General features: G+C 44.4%; 1 protein-coding gene across 2 annotated transcripts in view; it reads left to right on the forward strand.

Annotated features, from left to right (window-relative positions):
* Positions 1–19,905, forward strand: part of LOC137299390 (cysteine dioxygenase type 1-like) — a 49,566-nt gene that overhangs the window by 3,731 nt on the left and 25,930 nt on the right. The window contains exon 1 of one of the 2 annotated variants that reach the window (XM_067968093.1): positions 9,036–9,163. The exons of the other annotated variant lie outside the window; for it this stretch is intronic. The gene's annotated coding sequence lies outside the window, so the exon portion shown is untranslated. Of the gene's footprint in view, positions 1–9,035; positions 9,164–19,905 lie in introns of those variants that run through there. 2 annotated transcript variants of the gene reach the window in all.

Below are 19,905 nucleotides of genomic sequence, written 5' to 3' on the forward strand. Positions count from 1 at the left end.
AGCTGAAAAGGGGTTTAATCACAAAAAATAAGCATTTTTAATGTGTTCAGTCCTCCACCTGTGAGTAACCTGATTTAAAATCACTGAAAATGACTTACACAAACTATAATGAACCATTTACTAGTTTCATTGGTGTACGCTAGTTAGTTTCTTAGTAAATTAAATATTTTTGATACGTAAAAACTTTTAAAACCTGCCTACTAGTGCCTATCCGCCTCAGAAATTGAGTGCAATTTGAAGAGCTTTCCCGAACCAACGCAATCCCGCGGAAACTCGCAATGTTGACCTGGGGGCGTGGCCAGTTTTGTGGGCGGGGACTGATCTGGGCGGATTGAATCTTAAACCAGTGTAAAAGATGGTGGAAAACCCTAAAGCAAGTGTTTTTGGGCATAACTCACTTACGTTTCAAAATCCCCGCTCTTTTGCGCTGGTTCGGCTGGAACCTGGACGCAAAACTAATGGAAAGAAGCGGAAACTCTATGTATTTTTGTCAATGAATTTAAATTAGACCTGAATTTCTCCTGAAGGCTAAAAGTAGAACAAAACTAAAATGTGAGATGAATGTTAATAATTTTCTCGGGGTTCCTTCCGACCGGCCGCAGTAAGATCGACGAAACGGGATTTTGCTGAAGTTACAGCGGCTGAAAGGCACGAGGCAAAAGCTAAAATTCAAAATATTCCTGAGGCTAAACCAGTGCTGGTCGGTCAACCACAGCCTCTGGAACAAATGTGGTAAAATGAAACATTTAATCTGAGCTTTTATTCAAGCCTCGGTTTTTATTAGATTTTAACATTTCTGGTGTCCTTGCATTGTGTGAGGAGTGAACAACAATTTGGACAATTCTTCAAACATAAATTTGGAAACAAAGTTTCTGAAGGGAATGGAACAAAAATATGTCAAATAAAAACTGAAGCCTGGATATTAACTCCTGGCAGGGGACGTGCTGATCGGGGCCTAGGTGGGCGGCAAACTATCCAGCCTCTCACTGTGGGAGGCCTGGTTATGGTTACCAACTCTGGTTGGACGTTTTCCTGGAGGTTTCGTCACATGACCTCCTGCTTCCAACTGCCTCATCTCCAATATTTTTATAATAAATAAACAAAAGTATTCAAAGAAAATGAAATAAAAAGTTTATATGATATTAAGGGGAACAGATAGTTTCTCTCTATCCACCCTATCTTAGGGTGGATAGAGAGAAACTATTTCCGCTGGTTGGGGATTCTAGGAGTAGGGGGCGCAGTCTAAAAATTAGAGCCAGACCTTTCAGGAGCGAGATTAGAAAACATTATTACACACAAAGGGTGGTAGAAGTTTGGAACTCTCTTCCGCAAATGGCAATTGATGCTAGCTCAATTGCTCAATTTAAATCTGAGCTAGATAGCTTTTTGGCAACCAAAGGTATTAAGGGATATGGGCCAAAGGCAGGTATATGGAGTTAGATCACAGATCAGCCATGATCTTAACAAATGACGGAGCAGGCACGAGGGGCTGAATGGCCTACTCCTGTTCCTATGTTCCTATGTTCCTAACGCCTTTATGATTTTTCTCCTGGGTTGCTCGCAGCAGTGTCCAGGGGATTAATCTTTCATTCCTGGAAATTCCAGGACAGTCCTGAAGGGTTGGCGACCCTAAGCCCGGGAGATTTTAACTGCCGCCGGGAATCGCGTGGGCAGAGGCCTAGGTGAGCAGCAAACTGTCCGGCCCCTCACAGCGGACAGCCCAGGAGATTTGGGAGAATGGGTGGGGGGAAGCCCTGGCTGGAAGGCAGGCAGGTGGGCTTGTTAGTTCGGGCGGCAGGAGGCCGCCGCTGGGGACCCGAGGAAACAGTCCTTGGCACGAAGGTAAGTGGTTGGGGGGGGGAAAGGAGGAAAACTGATCAGGGTTTCCCTTGTGAGGCCTGGAGGAGCACAGCTACTCCTCCCGACCTACAAGGAAACCATTAAAATAAATCAAAATGACTGACTTTCATGGGCCTCTGCTGGCCCCAATTCTGCTTGCCGACAGATTCAACTAGCGGGTCCGAGATTGCAAGTTAAAATGGCGTTGGGATCGCAATTGCGTCGTAGAATCCCAACTTTTACATATTAATGAGGCCCTCGCCTGCCTATGGCGGGCACCTTGCCCGAAAGCAAAAACTACGCACTTCAAATGGCGGCGGGAGTATGCGGGAAGCGTGCGACTGCCATTTTAACCCCTTCCCCATTTGCCGCATTCCTGTCAGCCGGGCAAGGCTAAGATAGGCCCGTAAATCTTTGCCTAAATGGTTTTCGTAAAACTAACACGAAATTAAAATTAAAATTCCAGGTCCAGAGATTCAAATTACATTTGTTTAGGTGACTAAAACATTGGACGTTTGCCAAATAAGTAGATGTCTTCTGCAAAACGGCTTGCACTCCTGGCAAACTCAGAATGAAAGGGATTTTTTAGGAAAAATGAAGACTGAAGAAAAGCAGTGGGGTTATATTAGCTTCAGAGTGAGGCAGACTGTCAGTGGTATAACCTGCGAGCATACTCTCTTACTCAGACTCCACCCTCCTGTGCCTCTCCCTCCACCAAAACCCATTGGTGGCAAAGCTTTCAGCTGCCTCGGACCTACTCTCAAGAACTTCCTCCCTAAACCTCTCCCCCCTTTAAAAACCTCAAAACCGACCTCTGACCAAACTTGCGGTCACCTCTCCCAATTTCATCCTTCCTGCCGTGGCATCCGTTTTCCTTACACCTACGTGTGACACACCATGGGGCGTTTCTTGACATTAAAGACACTATATCAACGCAAGTTGTCACTTGTGAAATAAAATTTACAAATTCATTGTTTAGCAACATCTTTCTGCCCATCACGAGGGAGTAATCTCCCTCTCGAGTTGCAGCTATGTGTGTGCAATGTTCCAAAGTAATCCTCGATGAAAATCAGGCGCTGAGTGAAGAGAGTGAAGTTCATGGTGGACACAAAACAAAGGTTGTTTACAGATTGCATTTTAGAACGAAGCATGAAGCAAAAAATAAAGTTTTTTAAAAGTGTTTTTTTCTCCCCTTAATGGGCTGACTCATGTTGGGTTACTGTCCTGTGGATACTGTCAGCCCTCTGGTTCCTCACCGAACTCATTGGCCCCACAGTACGTGCGAGCCCTGAAGCGGGCGGCGAACCCGGGGATGTGGAGGCCCCGTCCGATCTTAACGGTCGGGCCTCGTCACCATAACTTTTATCGGAGGCCCGCCCGAACCCGGCCAGGTGTGCTTACCAAGTCGGCGGGCGGAAGATCACAGGCAGGAGGCCGCAGCCAGGGACCCGTAGGGATCGTTCCCCGGCATTCATGTAAGTGGTAAGAGGGGGGTGTAAAGGGGGGGTCAAGTCGATTGGGGGAAGGGAGACCCAGTGTTTCCTTGTGAGGCACGGGGGAGCACTCTTGCGCCTCACGGCCCTCATGGAAACCCAAAATATAAAGAGAAAACTTCCCTGCCTGGGCCTGTTCCGGCCCCTGATCCCCCTCGAGGCAGGTTTGAGCTGACAGAAAAGCAGTCACTGCTCCCCCACTCAGGCCTCGGACTAAAATAGCAGCTGGTATCATCGGGCCCCAATCTGCATATTTAAACAAGACCCTGGCAGCGAGGGGCGGGTATCCCGCATGCCTGCTCAAAAGAGCAGGTTAATATTCGGACCCGTCGGGAAGGCAGCGGGATCGAAGGGGGTAAGTCGCTCCCCTCATTTTAACTGCTCCCCGCCTCGGTTTCAGCCAGGGAGTTAAAATTGGGACCATTCTTTGAGCATTATAGTGAGCTGAGTAGCCCAAGGCAACTCCTTGTGTGATTATGTCTCTCTCCTGACCTGCACTCAACTCTTCCCCATATTGACCCCAAGGAAACTAATATTGGGAGCTACACAACAGGGGAAATTACAGGCCTAAATGCACATCCCATGGCTTAATGATACTAAGGCTCCCAGATGATGTGCTATCAAGCGTTATATAAATTCATAACTTCTGTTTAACTTTCTTTTTCTGTAATCTTTCTCTTGTCTAAAACTAATCACAACCATTGAGATCAGAAGGTCCCGACTCCCACAGCCTGTCCGTGCTGAGATTAATGTCTGTTGTTTAATGATTCAAATGGTTTAACCGTAATGGTAACTTTTGTGAAACTCCAGCCCTAAGGCAAAGTGCAGGTTGGAGCGCGAGGTGAGAGGGCAGGGGAATAATTGGACCCTCTCCACCATCGTAAATTTGACGGAAGTTCAGCGGAAAGCCTACTTAAGCACGTAAGTGGGGATTCCGTCGAACCTACGCCAAGGTTACCGCAGCAGACCAGGAGATGCCTCGAGGAAATTCCCAGCCAAAATTGCTTGTATTTGAACGGAGGTCGAAGACTCCAACTGTGTTCTATAGATATTCTTTAGGTAGGTGAGGTGTGATCTCATTTGCACAGGCAATAGAATTGAAGTTGCATTGAACATGTTGGTTTCCCTATTATATTCTACGTCTGAATTTGTGTATCTGGTTTGCTGAATCTAGTTCAAGCCCAGTGCCAGGAGAACTGCAGGACTTTGAATTTGTATAGAATTGTTTTCATTTGTTAGCTTAGAACTTACTGGGGGAGATCTTAACTTTTTGCAATAATGTAAAACAGGTGATAGTAAATCAACAGCCAGTTTTACATCTTGCTCAACTTTTGTTTCCAGAATGGAAGTAAAATGGGGAGAAATGTAAAACGTGCTGCCGATTCACTATTAACTGTTTTTCATCTTTGCACAAATTCAAAATCTACACCCACTGTGTGCAATATTCGCTCAATGCAATTGTATGACATTGCTTTGGCTCCTATTTTAACAACCATGTTAACTTATCTTTCATTTAAACAGGTTAGGATCTTCGTATAAATAACAAACAAAGCAAAATCAGACCAATGTGTTAATGGTCCATACGAGTATGGCCCACAGCAATTTTAAGGTTGTATTATATTAAAAAACGTAAGACATATTTTTGTTTATAAACAACTCAGCCGTTATTGTGCATGCTTTTCACAGCATCATCTTCCTTACCCATTTACTCCTAACTCACGCCCTCTCTGACACATCTGCGCCAATCGCCCAGCAGACTCCATCTTGCACAAGGCACAAAATGGATATTTTTGACAACTGCAGCACCAGCCTGACTAGGGTTGCCAGCTCTGGGTATTCCTGGCGGTTTCATCACATGACCTCCCACCTCCAACCGCCCCGCTCCCTCGCTCCCACCATTGGTCGTCCGACACATCCATCTTTACGATGCACCGCCTTCCCAAGCCAATTGGAAAGTGAACAGACTCTTCGTTACTCGATTGGATGATTCTTGACTGTCAATCAAACAGTCTTTTTTTCCCATCTCCAATATTTGTATAAGTAATAAAGAAAATGAAAAGAACACACCATTTTTTTAATGCACCAATTATTTCCCCCCCAGGTTGCTCGCTATAGTATCCTGGAGATTAATTTTTAATTCCTGGAGACTTTAGGACAATCCTGGAAGGTTGGCAATCCTAAGCCTAATCCATATCTGTTTACTTTAGAGATTGTTTTCAGCACAGATGTGTTCTAACTCTACATTAACTGTAGTAACCTTGAAGTAAGTAATTTCCCACTGTGTACACAGTCTGTTTAAATTTTACACATTTTGACCTAAACAAGGTGACATTTATGAGGTCGATGATCTGGCATGGCCCTTTTTAAACTGAAATGGAAGAGTCACGTGGTCAACTGTATCAGCCATCTGAGGTCACAGCTGTGCACTGCCTCACCACTTACCACCATCAAATAATGAAAAGAAGGAACTTGCATTTATATAGTGCTTGATCACGACCTCAGGACTTCCCAAAGCCCTTCACTGCCAACGAGTTACTTTTGAAGTGCAGTCACTATTGTTATGTAGGCAAATGCGGAGGCCAATTTGCGCACAGTAAGGTCCCTCAAACAGCAAATTAATGAATGGCCAGACACTCTTTCTTCTTTCTGGCGAACTGGTTGCCGGGCTCAGCGCAGAATCTGAAAGGCTATTTTTCATAAACTTTAGCAGGATGAGCTCCTTATCTCTGCTTCACTGATCTGATTTTCCCTCAGCAGTAGAGATCCCAAAGACCTTAAAAACATAAGAAAACCCGGAATGAGAAGGGACTATTGGGTCCAACAAACCCCATTTGCCCTAAAGTAAAGAACAAAGGAAATGTTGTAAATCCGAAATAAAAGCAGAAAATGTTGGAAATGCACAGCAGGTCAATCAGAATCTGGAAGAGAAAAGATGGGTTAAGATTTTGGGTGGGATTCTCGATCAGAACTAATCGCCAGAATTTGACCATCTCAGTCTATCCCAACCCCCAGCATCTTCATTTCTGGTCCTAACTATAATGTGGAGATGCCGGTGATGGACTGGGGTTGACAATTGTAAACAATTTTACAACACCAAGTTATAGTCCAGCAATTTTATTTTAAATTCACAAGCTTTCGGAGGCTTCCTCCTTCCTCAGGTGAACGATCTCGACATCGTTCACCTGAGGAAGGAGGAAGCCTCCGAAAGCTTGTGAATTTAAAATAAAATTTCTGGACTATAACTTGGTGTTGTAAAATTGTTTACAATGGTCCTAACTATAGTGATAGCTTGTTTCTATGAGTTGGTGAGATGGTAACAAGAGGGCACAAAGTTCAGATAAGCACAAAAGACGCTATAGGAGAGGTTAGAAATGAATAAGTGGTTTGAATGTGGAATTCTCTGCACAAACTGTCGTAGAAACAGAACCCATAAATTATTTTAAAAGGGTGTAAGACAGTTGCTTGAAAAAGAGCAGCAATCAAGAAAACGGGGAGTGTGCATGAGAGTGGAATTAGAGTAGGCAGCTCAAGTGGAGATAAACACCAGTGCAGACTTGATGGGCTGGCTCTCTGTGCTGGAACATTTCCTGACTTTTTTTTGAAGGCACGAATCAACAAGGAATAAATTGCTTTGTTAAGAGTTTGTTCCACGTATCCACTAATCTGAGTGCTCAGCCCAGCAACCACATTATGTGAGCCTGTGAACATGAAGCATGCAAAACCTCATGTTGGCAGGATGCTTGGTATTTGCTTGCCACATTGAAATAGCCTTACAGCAAACACATTGACACGGCAGAAATACACAGTGCCCTGCTAACACGTGGCCATGGCCGTGCTTTGGAGAAGTACACGAGCAGTTGCCAATGGGCTGGGCGTTCTTCCAATGTGATGCTCTACAAAGCTTACAATGAAGAGCTTTTAAGACCACGTTATAAGGCAATCTTATAAAATTAAAGCACATGTAAGCACGTTTACAGTGGCAATCTTGCTAAGACTAGCAAATTTCTTCCTCACCTGCTCTCATGTTCACTGAGACGGCATTCAGTCTTTCAGCCATCTATGGTGTGACTAGAGGATGTCCCCAAGCTCCAAAAAGGACTACCTTAATGTGCAGGACCTCCTGAAGCAGTGTCATTTTTGTGGCCCTTTCTGCCCTTCAGTAGCAGAATGGGCTTTAAGGGCAATCAGCAGTCCTTAAAGAGCTGCCAGCACCAGATAAGCCATTCCTTCCCCCCCCCCCACCATGCATTCCCAATGAGTTTTATGTTGTACACCAGGAACACCCATGATATCAAAGAGCTGCAGGTGTATGGAGCTCCCAAAGACCACCAGCCTCACCGTCACTGCACCGGAATTACATTCTCAACCCCCTAATCTCTTGGGGTTTGAGGCTTGTTCAGTTTATACTCCTGTTGTACAGTTCTGTAAACCCAGTCCATATTAAATAGTCCACTTGCATCTACACTACATTTGCCAGTCAAAATTTTAAAACCTTTCCATCTTTTCTCCAGTGAAGGCTAATTCAGGTCTGTCAGTCCTCCCTCAAAATTTACAGCCCTAAATCCCAGAATTACTACTCTTCTGTGGACCCTCCCCAGTGTGTTGATGCCTTGAAGATGGGTGCCCAATACGGGACATGATAGTCCAAAAGTGGCTTCAACAATGATATGTGCAAGATTAGAATAGCTTGCTTTGAAGTATAATCAAAAGTCCTTGAGATGCCTCACAATACTTTGTTAGCCTTGTTGATAACAGTTTCACATTGAATGGATGCTTTCACTGAATGGTTAATGATCATAGCCAAGTACTACTCCTTTTCTATCCTTGTGTACATTTTCTGTGTTTCCTGTTGCGGTATTACCTTGTATTTATTCCTATTAAAATCCATCCCTTGTTCCCATGCAATTAATTGGTTTGGATCCCTCTGAGTGCTTGAATCTGCCTAATATTCATCATCTGGTCACATAGCTTGGTGATATCAGATAATATTACAAATTGTAAGGGCTGATTCTGCGAACCTGCACTCCCAGCGGGGAGCCTGACTCAGGGAGCACAGATTGGATATAGGGCTACAACACTGTAACCCCGATTCTCCGACCAGCACTCCCTGTGAGGGTGGCTCCCAAATGGGAGCTCAGGTTCATGGAATCACCCCTACACTCTCCATTATATCCTTTGTCAACAGTGTGAAAAGCTGGGGACCCTGAAGCAACTCCTGTGGGTTTCCACTGCGCTCTATACCAGGGGTGCCTAACCTTTCCCTTCACACGTTTCATTAGTGTGCACAGCCTGCACATAAACGTTTAAATCCATCATCCTATTAGTTTGCGCATATCTCAAGTTGCTGATACAAACAGGTTTGGAGATAGGTTTTAAGACCCCCCCCCTGCCCAGCAGAAATGGGGCAGTAACACCCCTAAAATGGCAGGGAATGACTTACTGCCCCTTTCCCACTGTCACTGTGACCACTGCAATCCACCCCAGATATACTGCTGGGCGGCTGGAACGCCCGCCTGAATCAGTGGTAGGTCCATTTATAATATAAATGAGGGTCCTATGATGTACACAGGACCCCAATCGCCATTTTAGAATAGTACTGGGTGGAGCATGCGCTGTTGGCGTCCAACCTAATAGCAGCCCACAGCTACGTCTGTATTATCCCTCAAGCAACATCATTACAAAAACAGATTAACTGGTCATTGTCATGTTGCTGTTTGAGGTACCTTGCTGCTGTGTTTCCTACAGTAAAACAGTGACTACATTTCAAGTGTACTTCATTGGCAGTAAAGCGCTTTGCGATGTCCTGAGGTCGTGAAAAGAGCTACGTAAATGCAAGTCTTTCTTTTTTATCTTTGTCGGACTAGAAGAAGCAGGAGTCAACCTCTAGGCTCCAATAAACCAGTGTGGGGCCGTGCTGCTCCAGATTTCCCCCTCCCCGAGATAGAACTCCCTGCCCTGGACCTGCCTACCTTCTGGCCCGAAGGCTGGCCGGGCTTCCCCGGGGCGCTCAATTTTCAACTGCAGCCTGCTGACCTGATGCTAATGAGGCCCAGCTCTACAAATAGACCGTGCCAGCTATCGGCAATATCGCTGGTTGGCTGCCCGACTGTTGAAATCTATCTTCTGGTTGTTCCGGTTTAGGATTTATCCAACAATGAGGTTGCAATGCTTAAAAACAACACATGTCAAACCTTTGGGCTCCCAAAACTCAATTCAGGACAAACCAATGAATAAGAAATATAAATCATGGAACTGAGTCGGTTGAGTGACAAGGGCCAGCTTGCCAGAGCTTGGGGTCACATGTGACCCCAGAGTTACTCGTTTGACACCCCTGCTCCTGCATAACTCAGGCACTATTCATTTCCTTCAGGCTTTGGGCCTCGTCGTAAGTAGGAGAAGTCAGTTCTTACCTCAGTCTTCCCTGGAGTTCTTGAGATATCTTCTGAACCATCGGGGGAGGAGTTGCACCATATCAATGTATATAAATATTAAATAACATACATAAGGGAAACCCGAAATACTTCTTCAAAGTACATCAGGCTGGTAGCACTAGATGGTATAAAGTTAAATTAGTGAAAAGGTCATTTTAAACAGTTATCATGAAGAACTTCTTTACTCAAAAGGTGATAAATGTCTGGAATAATCTGCCGGGCAAGGCAGGAAAGGCAAAACCATTAAAGGTGTTAAAATTACAGTTGCATGGTTGTACAGTTTAGGGCACTCAAGGGTTGAGCTTTGATTGGAGAGTTAAGGTTCTTAAATGATGAGCTTTGATGAGAAAATGACAGTACTAGAAGGATGATCTTCAATGGGAGAGTTAGAATACTAGAGGGATCTGTGTCATTGGAAGAGTTGGGGTACTAGAAGGATTAGCTTCGATGGGAGAATTTGGGTGCTAGAGATATAAGCTCCAATGGGAAATTATGGTAGTAGAAAGAAGATTTAGGTTGCAGGAGGGATGAGTTTTGATGTAAGAGTTAGGGTACCAGATGGATGAGCTTCAACTGGTTGAATAGTGTTTTCATGTCCTTGGTTGTTCTTAGAGTCATAGAGTTATACAGCACGGATAGAGGCCCTTCGGCCCATCGTGTCCGCGCCGGCCATCAGCCCTGTCTACTCTAATCCCATATTCCAGCATTTGGTCCGTAGCCTTGTATGCTATGGCATTTCAAGTGCTCATCCAAATGCTTCTTGAATGTTGTGAGGGTTCCTGCCTCCACAACCCTTTCAGGCAGTGAGTTCCAGACTCCAACCACCCTCTGGGTGAAAAAGTTCTTTCTCAAATCCCCTCTAAACCTCTCGCCTTTTACCTTGAATCTATGTCCCCTTGTTATAGAACCCTCAACGAAGGGAAAAAGCTCCTTAGTATCCATCCTATCTGTGCCCCTCATAATTTTGTACACCTCAATCATGTCCCCCCTCAGCCTCCTCTGCTCCAAGGAAAACAAACCCAATCTTCCCAGTCTCTCTTCATAGCTGAAGCGCTCCAGCCCTGGTAACATCCTGGTGAATCTCCTCTGCACCCTCTCCAAAGCGATCACATCCTTCCTGTAGTGTGGCGACCAGAACTGCACACAGTACTCCAGCTGTGGCCTAACCAGTGTTTTATACAGCTCCATCATAACCTCCTTGCTCTTATATTCTATGCCTCGGCTAATAAAGGCAAGTATCCCATATGCCTTCTTTACCACCTTATCTACCTGTTCCGCCGCCTTCAGGGATCTGTGAACTTGCACAGCAAGATCCCTCTGACCCTCTGTCTTGCCTAGGGTCCTCCCATTCATTGTGTTCTTATATGATGTCACCCAGCATCCCATAATTTGAGCCATTGGTAATTCAGACTCTGCTCCCTGGCACATTATCCCCAGCTTTCCCAACACAGTGATCCCTGTTTAACCACAAAAATAGGGTTAGGATTTATTGGTGCTATGTGTGGGGCTTCTGGAACTGTAGCCGACTGTAGTAGTCACACTATTTATACTTACAAACATATAGAAATTACTTTCTCTAAAAAATGTGTGCACCCCATCCGCTGGCGAAATGCAGAGAGTGGCTGCCAGTGATCTCCATTCCTGACACCACCACAGTATCCAGACTCAGGGAGAAGTCACCTCATTAAAATATTGCCGATGGGCTCTCATGACACCAGGGCACATCTTCAGCACCTGCCAGAAAAGAGGGCGGGGATAAGAGTCTTGTCTGCAGGAATACTCAGCACCTGCTGCCGACAGCGCTTGTAAAACCAGCCTCAAACTCCCTGCATTGGTCAGAGAAAAGATGATTTTCCTCATTCTCTAACTCTATCTCCAAACTATGCAGCTTGAAACCCCCTTCTATCTGGCCCATAGATCCTAGGGATTCATCATCCTAGAGCGCCTGCTGACTGCTCCACTTGTGTTTTTTAGGCTCTTGGGTCCCCCTGTTAACTCCCAAATCCACCGATGAAGAAACAGTGCTAAGAACAGGCCTTTCCAAACCACCAGTCCCTTCAAGTTCAAATAGGCAAATCGAACAATTTAAAAATTATAGCTGGAGGTAGAAGCAGACTTGTAAATTTGAACAGTTTAGAGAGGAGAAGTGTGTTTAATTATACAGAATTAATATTTAACTTATTGAAGATTCTGTCAGTAGCAATGGCTTTGGAACAGGTAAATGACCGTGTTTGTAGACAGCTCAGTGGCAACTGGGAGGAAAAATATTTGAATCTAAGATTCAGTCAATAAGCAAAGGAAAAAAATCATCATCACAGGGCTTATTTTAGCGTTTCTTATGGGCTAAAATAATGAACAATTACTGCTCCACTTGTACTGTACTTCAGGCAGAAATTGAATTTTTGTGTGAATTTTGTGCTGATCAAGGGAGGGATGTTAGCATCAGGGAATGGAAAACTTTCCACTTTGAATGTTTGGATCAAGGACTCGTAGGCCAAGTACAGAGCAGTTACTGCCCTCTGCTCTGCTCCAGCAACACACTAGCCCAAACCTCAGAGTAGCAATCACTAAGGGGGTTACCTCTGAAACACCATCTTTTTTTTATTCGTTCACAGGATGTGGGCGTCGCTGGCGAGGCCAGCATTTATTGCCCATCCCTAATTGCCCTTGAGAAGGTGGTGGTGAGCCGCCTTCTTGAACCGCTGCAGTCCGTGTGGTGACGGTTCTCCCACAGTGCTGTTAGGAAGGGAGTTCCAGGATTTTGACCCAGCGACGATGGTACACACTGCAGCCACAGTGCGCAGATCAAATAAGTTACCTTTCCAGATCAAATAAGTTACCTGTCTCCTCCTTGGTAAAAGCTGAGGCTAAAAACCTATTTAGCACTTATACAGCCTGTGTAGCAACAGTTGTCATGCCCACGCTCCGATCCAACTTTCAGTGGTCCCACTCCATCCCTCGTTTTTCTTTTTCTCTCAATATAACTTTAAAAACCAGAAGTTTTTCCTTTTCACATGCCTGTTATCTTGTATCGTGGGTCTGTGTGTACTAGGAACTGGCCCTTGCAACCAACAAGCAAGAGACTGGTTTGGATTTGAACCCAAATCCGAGAGCAGAAAGGCCAGTACCTAACCCAATGCATTGCTCAATCTTAGGGGTCGCCAACCCTTAATCTCTCATTTGAGCAGGGGTGTCATTCCATGCAAGTTATACGGTAAGTGATCTGGGACATTGGAATGTTGATGTTATAAGCAAATCCCACTGTATCTTTTGTTGCAGGTAATGCCAGATAAAGGTTACTGTGGAGCTTTATTTACTCTGCTGGTGTGCTGATTTAATGTTCTCTCATTGCTTGTCAGACCTTATTTGCTTTATGTACACTTTTAATGGGGCCAAAAGCTGAGCACCTGCTTCTCTGTTTTTTTTAAAAAAATCTAATAAACAAGGACATCAAAATGGATGGAGTGGGACTACTGAAAGTTGGATCGGAGTGTGGGCTTGACAACTGTTGCTGCTCAGGCTGTAAAAGTGCTAAATACGTTTTTTGCCTCAGTTTTTACCAAAGAGGAGACAAGTAACTTATTTGATCTGGAAAGGGAACTAGAGGGTGTTCCAGAGGCAAGTTGTGACAATATTCACATTACTACCATCATGGTTGCCAAACAGCTGAGCAAACTTAAGGTAAATAAATCTCAGGGCCGGACAAGATATATCCAGGATTCTTAAGGAAATAAGGAAGGAAATTGCAAGAACTCTGACACAAATCTTCCAGAAATCACTGAATACTGGAGAAGTGTCTTGGGACTGGAGAAAGGCAGATGATACTCCTGTTTTTTTTTAAAGGTAGGAAAAGTGACCCAGGAAACTACAGACCGGTGAGTTTGACATCCATTGTGGGTAAAGTTATGGAAATCCTTTTTAAATATAAAATCATGGATAGAAGTAAAATCATAAAAGATAGACAATATGGATTCATGAAGGGGTGGTCTTGCCAATCTAACCTACTGGTTTTATTTGAGGGGGGGCCAAAGGAGCTTAACAGGGGTACAGCAGCGGATATCAGTATACTTGGATACTTGGATTTCAGTAAGGACTTTCCATCCTATTGTTGGTGGAACTCTCATCAGTGTCTCACCTAACATTATACCAATCAGGGTTTCCTGATGATCTGTGCTGCCTTGTTAAACAGGACAGTAGTGACCTGACTTTTTCAGCAATGGATAGTATATTGCCTTCTATTGGTAAATTTCCCTGTTGCACCCTGAAATGAACCTGTAGCAAAAAGAGTTCAATGCAATTGTTACCTTTTCTATAAAGCAAGAGGCAAAGGTGATCCAAAGCTTCTTCGATAAAGCATAACTTTCTTAAACAGATGTCTTGAGTGACATGCTGGAAGGAACGCCAGGGTCTGTATATTCTTACTGCAGGATATTGACAAGTATATCGCATTCTCCTCTTTAATGTCTTATGAGGCAAGCCTCCCAATAATGCTCATCCTCATCTTCCTGCTCTTGTTTTTAATAATGTGCAGATAGGAATCCCTATTGGAAAACCCATGGTGATGCTCATGTCAGGTCAACTACAATTTTTCCTGTTTGTCCTGCTCTATACAGGCGTGGAGTTAAGTTGAAGGTAGTACTGGCAGAAATGATGGGATTTTGAATGGATGACTTCATCCTGTCATTTCCTTCACCGCACTTCTGCTGGAATGTATTGTGTAGTACAAAAGGGACAGGACTTTGGCATAATCCAGGTCCCACCCACAATGTGCAAATTTTACATACTTTTTGCATAGGGCTTTCCAGACTTTTAAATTTTTGGTCAAACCATAAGAATCTGTATTCCCATACAATAACTTGGCAACCCAATGATATGTTAAACAAAGGTTTCTTGATTTACGTTAACACTTAGAAATGAAGCACCGAACCTTTATCTTCACTAACTTGGATTTCACTAGCACTAAATCCATGCACTGCCAAACTTAGCCAGGAGTCTTGCTTTAGAGAGTTCAAGGTTTCAGGGTTTTGATGGAGAAGTTTACCAAAAGATAGGAGTGGAGAGGGGAGTCAAAGAGTGCTATTAATTTGGAAGGAAGGAGGCAGAGAGCAGCAGTGACCCAAGTCGAGGAGGGTCATAGAAAAGCAGTAATCCAAAGGGAGAGGAATCGGACAAAACAGAATCCGGAGCGAGGGGAGGTGGAGAGAGGCAGAAATCTGGAGGAAGAAAGACAGAGACTGGCAGTAATCCAGGGGTGCGGAGTCCGAGAGACAGTAATCCAGGGGGAGGGAAGTCAGAGGTGACAGTGACCTGGGTGCAGCTGAGTTAGAGAGTGGCCGTAATCCAGGAGAGGGGAGTCAGAGAGAAGCAGCAATGGGGGCGACGGGGAGTCACAGAGAGCCAATAGTCCAAGAGAGGAGAGTCGGAGAGCAGCAGTAACATGAGTGGAAGGGAATAAGAGAGCGGCAGTACTGGGGAGGGGAGGGAGTCAGAGAGCGGCAGTAGTCCAGGAGGAGGTGAGTCAGAGAGCGACAGTAATTTGGGAATTGAGTCTAAAAACAGCAGTAGCTCGGTGGGAGCAAGGTCAGTAACCTGGAGGGAAGGGAAGCTAGAGAGCAGCAGGAGCCCAGACAGTGCGAAATCAGAGGGTGGCAGGAACCCAGGGAAAGGGGAATCATCTGCACTAAGCCAGGAAGCATGGAGTCAGCAGCAGTAACCGGGGTGGGGGCAGCGGCATTGTACTGCAGCAGTAACCCAGGAGATCTACTAGCAGCAATATGGTGAGGGTGGGAGACAGTAGCTATAACCAGGTGGGGGAGAACGGAGTCACTAGCAGTAACGCAGGGGGGTGGGGGGGGTGGGTGAGTAGCAGGACTAGGCAGTTGCAGTTTAAAATGGAGAGATGCGCAGACTGACAGGACGACAACTGCCCTCAGTCACATTATTCATATCCCCTCAGAAGAATGCACTTCACATTTATTCAACAAAATACCAAATGCGGAGATACAATTTTTTTTTACCTCGGACCATGTCAACTGTGAGGGGAAAAAAAATAACACTTGGAAACGGGCAGGCAGGTACACTTACATTTATAATTGGGATAATTCCATTGCTGTGCCTCGTTCACAGGCTAGAGACAGCATCACAATAGCCCTGATTCTTCGACTTGTGCTCCCTTGAGTATTCTATCCGCTGGGAGCACAGTATTACCTCAACACCAATAATCCAGTTATTGAAATTAAGTTAACAAATTATAAGACAGAGAAGAAAGAACTTGCACTCGTACTGCACTTTATGATGTCCTCAGAGCATCCTAAAATGTTTCACAGCCAATGGATTGCTTTTGAAGTGCAGTCACTTGTTTTGTCGGCAAGCACGACATTCAAAATTGCACACAGCAAAGTCTCATAAATAACAACGCAAAGCAAAGGCTGGATAATCTGTTTTTTTGATAGGGTATGTTGAGGAAGGAATTTTTGGCGAGGACATTGGGAGGATTGCTTTCCTTCGACTAGTGCCATGGGATCTTTTACAGCTCCCTGAGGAGGCAGGTGATTCAATGTTGTGTCTGAAAGACGCAGCATTCCCTCAGTGCTGCACTCAAATGTCGGCCTTGAATATGCGCTCAAGTGAGGCTTGAACCTAAAACCTTCTGACTCGGGTGAGAGTGCTACCAACTGAGCCAAGCTGACACAATGTAATCCTTGTGCGCTGCAATGAAATGTTACATAGTTTGGCGAATGCTTCAATGTGTCATGTTAGTTGTATTTAATTTAGATAGGTGACAAAAATGAGTGTAGGATTTGAACGTTCTGTGCAGCCTTCGCCCCAGAAAGCTCTTCTGCCATACATTCAGGTGGGTCCAAGCGATCCAGTAGGGCAGAGCCCATGGCTGCCGTCCATCCCATTGCTCCAAGAGCTGCGCGGCCAAATTTCTAGGCCGCTGTGTCTTAAAATATCTGAAGTTGTGGATTCTTGACTCTGCAGGGATTCACCTTCTTTGCCTTTTTTTAATAAACTGCAGAGCAATTGGAATAAAACAACCAGGAATATCCGGAAGTGGATTGCTAGAATTGGCCTAATACTGACTGCTTCTTCCTCACAAAACTGTTGGGTTGGTGGGTGGAGGGGGAAATTCATCCTTGAGCACAGCCCAGCTTTGATCATTATCTGCTCTTTAGCACTAATACCATTTGCAGCACAGTACATTGTGGGGGGGCAAACTTGTGGGGGGGTGTGAGTGGGGCATTTGCGAGGGTGGGAGGGTGGCGATCAGGGGGAGGGAAGCAGGTTTGCTTGGTGGTCCGGGGGGAAGCACTCCCGCTCCTCCTGGCCCACGAGCAGTGCTGGAAAGGCACTTACCTGTTCCATCCAGCCGTTCTCGCCTCCCTTCACCTGCCGGGTTTCCTGAGGCCTGGGAAACCCGGCCAGCCAGCGTTAAATCTGAAAGAAAGTTAAAATGTGAGGCTCGCAGCCTCATTAAAATATCTAAATAGCAGGCCCGCCTCCGGAGAGCAGGTCAGTCGCCCACACCCCCCCAACCCCACTCTGTTAAAACCAGAAGTGGGCGCGTTGGAGGCGAGTTAGGGTCAGGGTTCCCCTTTTTTTATTTTTATCTCGCCTTCCCCTCCGCCCGTCCTGTTTACTGTAAACAGTTGTATTTTCTTTCTTTCTGTCTGATATTTATTAAACTATTTATCAGGTGTCAGCCTTGGCTTAGTGGTTCTCACCCATGAGTCAGAAGGTAACGGGTTCAAAATCCACTCCAGGGACTTGAGCACATTACCTGGGCTGATACTAGACTGAGGTCATGCTGCACTTTCGGATGAGACGTTAAACCAAGGCCCCGTCTGTCCTTTCAGGTGGACATAAAAGATCTCATGTTCAAAGAAGAGCAGGGGAGTTTTCCTGGTTTCCTGGCCAATATTTAGCCCTCAACCAACATCACCAAATTAGATTATTTGGTCATTTACCTCATTCCTATTTGAGCAACCTTGCTGTGCACAATTTGGCTGCCGTGTTTCCCTACATTACAACAGTGACTACACTTCAAAAGTACTTAATTGGCCGTAAAACACTTTGCCGTAAAACACTTTGGGATGTCCTGAGGAAAGAAGCTACATAAATGCAAGTTCTTTTTATCCTTCTTTCAAACAAGGATTCTGGTTGTGATTCTCCTTCAGACTTTGGTGCACTCATGTTTTTTTTTCCCTTTCTAATAGGTGGAAGGAATTTTAGGTATATCTATGGCATAAGTTACAACAAGCCCATATCCCACTGCACTTTCAGTGTGATTATGTGTTTTCACCTATCATAGACTTATATTTAGGGCTGCTTTTGAGTCGTCAGCTTTTTTTGTAGGCCCGTGTCATCATTTTTGAAGTTGTTAATCAGTTTTTGATGGTTTTCTTGTTGCTATTCATGAGAAAATAACAGGGGTCAAGGGTGCCCAACCGCCGATTAGCACTTTTGGCTTCTGGAATGTTCTAGGATGTTCTGTGCTCCCTTATTCTCCGAATCCTGATTACCGTAATACATGCTTGTAGAAGGTGGCTTGCCTGGTGCCAGTTAATTTGTTATAAAATGTTACATAATGTGAAAAGTGTGACATTGTTCGTGTCCTTTTAAATCAAATGCATTGTATGCTGTATGTTATTTTTCAAAGGTTAGCCATTGCTTAAAGCAGTGGTTTTCAGACTTTCTGCAAATATTAACATGCTCCCAGGGACCTTTTGTAACTACTAACACATTCCTGGGACACCCCTGCGCACCCCACCCCCACCCATATACATTAACACACACCTGGAGACTGCTTGCAAAGATTAACACACTCCTCGGAAACTATTACAAATATAACTGTGCACTTGAAGAATCCATCCAAATGTTAATATTCTCACAGGCACCCTCCCCCCCCCCAATGTGATTATTAACACACTTTCAGGAACCTCTGCATAATTGTCACACTACCAAGGATCTTCCGGAAATAATAATGCATTCCCAGGTCCCCCTGCAAACAATAACACACTCCTGGAAACCCCTACAGACATTAACACATTCCTGGGGTCATCCTGCAAATATTAACACACTTCTAGAGACCCCTTTTAAAGATTAATATGCTTCCAGGAACCAAGTTATCATATCTGTGGGGAACTGCTTCAAATATTGATATGTTTCCATGGATCTCCTTGCCCTAACTGCTGAAAGATAGTGTCAGCTATCCAAAATAACGCAATGCAAATCATTGTGTAAAACAGTTTCCATTATTACACAGCAGTGATGGCCAACCTTTTGCAAAGGAGTGCCACATTGTGAAACTAGAATGTGCAGGCGTGCCACTTGCAATATTGTCATGAATAATACTAATGTTTTAAATTTGCCAATCTTAGCTGAATAAAACAAATAATAATAATCCCAACAATTGTTACAGTGCCAATATAGGCCTAATTATGTAATGGTCACTAGGTCCACAAATTAAACATGGCAATTTTACATACTTAATGTGGCTTCTGAACCTGTTTGCTCCTGATGATATGGTCGATATTTGGATTCAATTTTGAACATGCCAGCTGCAGCAGATTATTGAGGTGGCCATCTGTCAGTCTGGAGCAGTAGTTATTTTTGATGGTAGAAAAAGTCTGCTCACAAATGTAGGTTGAGGCAAATCTACATGTATAACGCAGAGCAAATTCATGCAAACTAGGAAAGTTATTCTGTGGTACTAATTTCCGAAACAACTTCAAGTCTTGATGTATTGGTGAATCATACAATCCTTTGAATTTGGCATGCAGTCCGGAATGATTTTTCATTTCTAAAATTTCCATCTGCGGGTCTGGTGGATAACTTTCTAACTCGATATCTGAGAGGGTGAATGGGTTGGTGAAGAGTATCAAATTATTTTTATCATCACTGAAATCATGAAACCATAATTCAAATGAATCCGCTAGCTAGTGTTCTTATATATCTCAAAATTAATGCAGAAATTGCCATCAGCATTCTCAGAGTTCAGCTGCAGCAGACATTTGAAATGATCCAGATTTTTTCGACCGAAAGCACTTATAAACAGTTTCAGTTTTGCCTTGAATGTTGAGAAAAAATTTAACAGTGTTAGGAAAAGGCAGTCCTTCCCCTGTAAACTTTAGTTGAGG

The sequence above is a fragment of the Heptranchias perlo genome, chromosome 29 (assembly GCF_035084215.1).
Source record: "Heptranchias perlo isolate sHepPer1 chromosome 29, sHepPer1.hap1, whole genome shotgun sequence".
NCBI lineage: Eukaryota > Metazoa > Chordata > Chondrichthyes > Hexanchiformes > Hexanchidae > Heptranchias > Heptranchias perlo.